The sequence below is a fragment of the Megalobrama amblycephala genome, linkage group LG14 (genome assembly GCF_018812025.1).
Source record: "Megalobrama amblycephala isolate DHTTF-2021 linkage group LG14, ASM1881202v1, whole genome shotgun sequence".
Classification (NCBI taxonomy): Eukaryota; Metazoa; Chordata; class Actinopteri; order Cypriniformes; family Xenocyprididae; genus Megalobrama; species Megalobrama amblycephala.
This window is the reverse complement of record NC_063057.1, coordinates 35,683,567-35,689,759: the sequence shown is the minus strand read 5'-3', so window position 1 is coordinate 35,689,759 and position 6,193 is coordinate 35,683,567. Positions and strand designations below refer to the sequence as shown.

Below are 6,193 nucleotides of genomic sequence, written 5' to 3'. Positions count from 1 at the left end.
TCCTACCTGATGAATCGCCTCGCAGGAAAACAAACAGGTTAGAACCTTACAAGCAGTGCTGAGAGCCTCCGTACGTTTAAGAGAAATTCATGCATAAAAGTAATTCTTTTTTTGTGTGGCATTATCAGGGTTTGCATTGGGCAGCACCATTGAGTCCAAGACGAAGGGCATCTGGATGTGGTGTGTGGATCACCCCACTAAAGCAGGAACCACTCTGGTGCTGCTGGACACTGAGGGACTCGGAGACGTGGACAAGGTGATGTAAAAACCAAAGTACTGAAACACAACTAAAGTAACATCAAATATCACAAGCAGTTTCAATGGGTCAACAATACTCTCACTTTCAGAGAAGAGTTACCTTTATTCAGATAGAACAGGGAGTCCAGAATTGGTCCTGGAGGGCCACTGTCCTGCAGAGTTTAGCTCCAACTTGTCTCAACACACCTGCCTGGAAGTTTCTAGAAAGACCTTGATTAGCTGTTCAGGTGTGTTTAATTGGGGTTGGAGCTGAACTCTGCAGGACAGTGACCCTCAGGAAGCAGGATTGGACACTCCTGAGATAGAATGTCTCATTCAGTATGCTGTTGACTTTTAAGAATGAACACATGTATTCAATTAATAGCTTGCTAGTTTGTGGTAAATATGAGGCAGTGAATGCGCTTTCCTAACTACCATGAACTTTCTTTAAAAAATGAATTGACACAACATTTATTTAGAGACTAATTTGCACTGATTTAACACTGTTAAAATAGAGCAGTTTTCTTTGAGATTAATTTCAAAGACTTTCTAACTCCATGATTGTCTCTCTTTCTCAGGGAGACTCAAAGCATGACACCAACATCTTCTGTCTGGCTGTGTTACTGAGCAGCACTCTGGTCTTCAACAGTTGAGGGACGATTGACAACAGGGCTGTAGAGGAACTGCAGTATCCTTCTGTTAGTCTAGATTCCTATCATGTCATTTAGCTCAGTGGTTCTCAACTCCAGTCCTTGGGACCCAATGCTCTGTATATTTTGTATGTGTCCCTTATTTAATGCACTTGTTTCAGATCATCAGCTTGTTAGGAGACGGCCCCATGAACTGAACTGAGTGTGTCAGATTAGAGATACGTACAATATGTGCAGAGCAGCAGATCCTAAGGACTGGAGTTGAGAACCACTAATTTAGCTACAAATGATAACAAATACATCACAACTTAGTAGTCAAAACAAGGAGACGTCACTCTTTGTAAGGTGCTACATGGGTTTAATTGCCATGTGTGGGTACAGTCTATTATGAGGGAGTGAACTGGGTTTATTTATTGAGAAGCACAATAAGAAAAACTTATTTACATCTATTACCGACTTATCTACATCTAAATGCTTCCTTGTGATACTAAAAAGTATTCAGTACTTCATGGAAAGACACATTTGTTTTGTTAGACAATGAATCATGTGTTGTTGTTTGACAGTCACTTGACATGCCTGACATGTTTGGCATACCTGAACAAACTGTCAGATACGTCACTGAACTAATAGACTGCATTAAGGTCAAATCATCAGATGACTATGCCGATGACTCAAGCGAGTTCGTGAAGTTCTTCCCTAGTTTCATCTGGGCTGTGAGGGACTTCACTATTGAGCGAAAGATCGATGGCAAAGATGCAACAGAGGATGAGTACCTAGAGTTTGCTCTGAAGCTGAAACATGGTAATTTAAAAATAGTAAAAAAAAATATATTTTAAGAGCCCTCACAATCACTATTACTTTTTGACTAGTTTTTGTCAACAGATCTTTTGTATTACTCTTAAAATTCATAATTTATTGAGGTAATACTTATGGTTTAATAATATTTGAATTGAGAGGATCTACAGCATGTGCTCATTCATTTTAGGCACATCAAAAAGAGTGATGGAGTACAACTTGCCCAGGGAGTGCATCAAAAACTTCTTCCCTTCCAGAACGTGCTTCACTTTCCCATTCCCAACCACTCCAGAGAATGTGTCTCGTTTAGAGAGTTTGGATCCTGCTTACCTTTCCTCTGAATTTCTGTGGGTCACAGATCGTTTCTGCAAGTTTGTCTTTAACGAGAGCCATGTGAAGAAGCTGAAAGATGGAATCACAGTCACTGGCAGAGGTGATTCAGAATTAAATCTCAAGAGTTTGCATGAACTTACAGATGACTGTGTGTTTTTCTGTATCATTTGGTTTGACTTATTTCCTTCTCTGAAGTTCTGGGTCAGTTGGCGAAAACATACGTGGACACCATCTCCAGTGGGGCTGTGCCGTGTCTGGAGAATGCTGTGATTTCTATGGCAATGATTGAGAATGAGGTTGCAGTGAAGGAGGGGCTTGAGGTTTACCAGAGTGGAATGGAGAAGCTGAAGGACTCCTTCCCTCTGGAACTGAAAGATGTGTCCTCAAAAGCAGCATGGCGACACAAACCTTCATGAAGCGTTCCTTCAGGGACACTGATGGGAAGTACCTGAAATCTCTAGAGGTAGGCCGGATTTCTTCACAGATTTCCAGTTTCAGTTCATTTAGAATGATGTGCTGCAATGTTGACTTTTTAAACACTGGACAACCAGCAGATAAAGTCATCTCTCTTCTGGCCCTTTGTTGGTTCTGAATTCAAACTGCAAACCCAGTAATCAGTTTGATTATTTTGCTGCTCTCTTCTGGGATTCAGTGGTGTGAAGAGATTGTCGGAGGGTACATGGATGATATCTCTGATGCATTATAAAACTGTTACTTACATGCTACATGTTTTGTTTTTAGGAAAACATTAATAAACTCTTTGACGGATACCTGTGGCAAAATAAGCTATCTTCAAAGAGACGATGTGAGGATCTCTTGTCATCCCTCTCTGGACCAATGACAGAAAATCTCAAGAAGGGTTTCTATACCAAACCTGGTGGCTATGATCTCTTCTGCAAAGATCTAGAGGACATTGTGAAGAATTATAACAGCCAGGCCAATAAAGAAGTCAAGGTCTTGCCCATATTACACATCACCACAAGAATATGATCACTTTCATTCATCATTGTCATAAATTTTTCTGTATTGTCAATAGGCTACAGAGGTCCTAGAGGAGTTTCTAAAGCAGAAGTCTGTGGATTCTAAAACAATTCTGCATGTTGACAAATAACTAACCGAGAAGGAAAAAACAATTAAGGGTGAGAGTCTTTAAATTTCAGTTTCACTGTTTGTAAATAGTTACAAGGTTCCTTGTGAAAGAGGTGCTCAAAGGTTTAGGGGTTGTGCTTGTTAGACACTTGGAGATATGAATAAAATTAACAAACATCCAAATTAGTTTGGTACATGCTGTTCAAGAGCCCAAAAAATACACCCTGCAATAACAACTGCAGTCTAGGGGGCGTTTATCAATATGAATCAATATCAGTGTGATCAATACTTTAAACAATTTTTTTTTTTTTGTAAGGTCAGACCTATATTAGCAAATGTCACATTCAGCATGTTATTGATGCTATTGAAGAAGTCTTTAGATGAAACAAGCTCTTTTAGTAAAATATCCAAGTTGACAATGGGAGGAAGTGTCCCTCTTGAAGTGTGTTTAATATGTTCAGAAACATTCACAGACATATATTTCATTATAGGACAATGAATCACATTTAAATCATATTTGTGACATGTCTGAAGCAGTCGGGTAAGGGAAAAGGAGGCAGGGTCGGAGAGTGGCTGTGCAAACGTAGAATTGTTTAACAAAAACACTTTCTCCACCTCAAAACAGCATAAGCACAAGAGCTTTACAGAATCCATAGCTAAGCATCCTAAGCAGTATCTCCCCATCTGAAAAGGGAAACCACAGATTTTATTCTCTCTTAGAAGATGTTGGGAGTGAGCGATTTGTTTAGCAACTAGAGGTTCTTATCAGAAGCACTGTCAATCGGTGAGAACTGGTCAATATAGCAGCATTTCAAAGTTTGGATAACAACCCGGAGTGTTCGTTTAAGGATTGCATGATTAGAGTTTCTGAAGTTGGAGATGCTAGTATCTTGTCTGTACGTAGAATGAATAGCTAGTGCTATAGTGATTTTTTTTTTTTATTTATTTATTTTTAAGTTAATAATATTGTAGATATAGAGATTTTCGTTAACAATGTGTTTACTCCAGTAATGCAAAAAGTCCAGCCAGCAAAAAGGATTATACTTTCAGATGTACAGCTGAAGCATGTGGCATCATCAGACACACTCCTGATTCTAAAAGTTGAAAATGAGGAGAAAAATTTAGCCGTGAAATTTAAGGTGGACATCTAAGATAATGTAATTTATGCAAAGTATGAAGTACTTTTGTGTGAACTATTCCTTTAAATGATTCTTTGTTTGGCATCTCCATCAGTGACCATAGACATACCAGTATGCTTGATTGACACGGGGTCAGATGGGAAGCTGTGTGTGCAGCAGTCAGCTCTACAGATCCTGCAGCAGATCCAGCAGCCAGTGGCTATGCACAGGTTCCCCACCCAATGGAAAGGAAAACATGACACAGGTATCAGTCTAAAAATATGAAATTCTTTATTACAACAGCATAAAACGCAATAACATTTCGGGGGCATAACTCAGTGTCACCTCTGAAGAGGATTTACACCCACACACACAATTACACAAGAACCATCAAGCAACTGCAGCCTAAACTACAAGGCAGACTCTTCAAAGGATAAATTATATCCTAATTTACACTGTACACTCACACTCATATACTGGAAAATATGGAAACACCACCACCACCTAAAATAGACAGGTCATTTTCCTGGTCAGTTGAAGGCCTGCAACCTCTAAAAGAAAAAATACACACTCAAACACAAAAATGTGGGTGCAGGTACTCAATATTCAATTATAACACACAAATAAAATGAAGCTAAATCACCTGAATTGACAAACAATGATACACAATGTTTACAAAACTCAGAAATAAACTAATTCAAAAAGAAAATATACCAAATCACGATACAACAAAAACTAATTACGCGTGAAAAGAAATACATCACAAAATAGAACAACCATCCCACAAAACACTTGACACAACAGAACACACAAAACCAAAACACGTGAACTCAAATCAGCCAAGAGTGACGCCCCTACAATCCACGTAAGATAAATAAAATTAATTAACATGCAGACTGCAAAATACTTAAAAGAAATAAACAAAGCTTCCGCATATGCAACAACAGCCATGGGAACCTGGATATAACCGGGTGTTTAAACTCCCAGCCTACATGCAACAGCCGCCGTCTCTGTACACATAACTGTACATGCATACGTGGAGGAGGACGAATGCATATTCATAAGCTTAGCACTGCCAGGAAAATGCACAAAAATCTCCTGACAAAACTACACAACTAAATACAGACGCAAATGCAAGAGAGAAAAAAACCAATTCACAGCCACATTTAACCGGAAACTCAAGAAGTAAGACTGCCTCTAGGAAATTATGTTTACTTAGGGCCCTGTTTCCACCTGTTTTGGTCGATCAAATCACAAGTGAACAATGCAAAATACAGGTGTAAACAGGGTGTAAAATGTTTTGTGCTTGTCCACTTTCGACCACTTCCAGAGTTAGTTGAAATCGCATTAGACCTGATTGCTTTTGTAGTGGAAACGCTCATGGGGTTGAATGTGTTTGAACAGCTTTTAAAGACCGCAAAATCTCCGCCTACTTACTTAGCACATAAATATTATGTTCGGCGTGGTCTCGTAGCTGCCGCTCTCTGTGTGTTTTTACATCGTCTCCTTTTGTGTTCATATGTAAATTGCATGAGTTTATTTTGTCCATTAGATTGAAAGATCAGAAAAAGCTCATACATTTACCCACCCATAGACTCTTCCCTCGAAGAAATCAAGACTGAAGTGGTCGAAAGTGTACAAAAGAGATGGACATGCCTGACAGTCACTTCGACTCGAAATAAACTAATATCCTGGAGTATATGGCCCCGTCCACACGGAGACGCGTTTTTGTGATTGCGCACAAATTTTGTATTGGATAGGCGTTTCGTATTTTGTAAGACATGACTCAAACTTCAAATGGGACAGGCTTCTACGGTCGGATAAAAAAAAAAAAAAAAAAAAAAAAGTTTTTAGCAGCAGACCCACCAGATGGATTTGGTGCACACATGGATAAAAAGTACCCCATGCCCACGGTTAAATATGCTGCTGGATCTTTAATGTTGTGGGCCTATTTTTCTGCTGGAGGTCCTG

General features: G+C 39.3%; 1 pseudogene; it reads left to right on the top strand.

The window, feature by feature from the left end:
* Positions 1–5,779, top strand: part of LOC125244451 — an 8,975-nt pseudogene extending 3,196 nt beyond the window's left edge.
* The last annotated feature ends 414 nt before the right edge of the window (positions 5,780–6,193 follow it).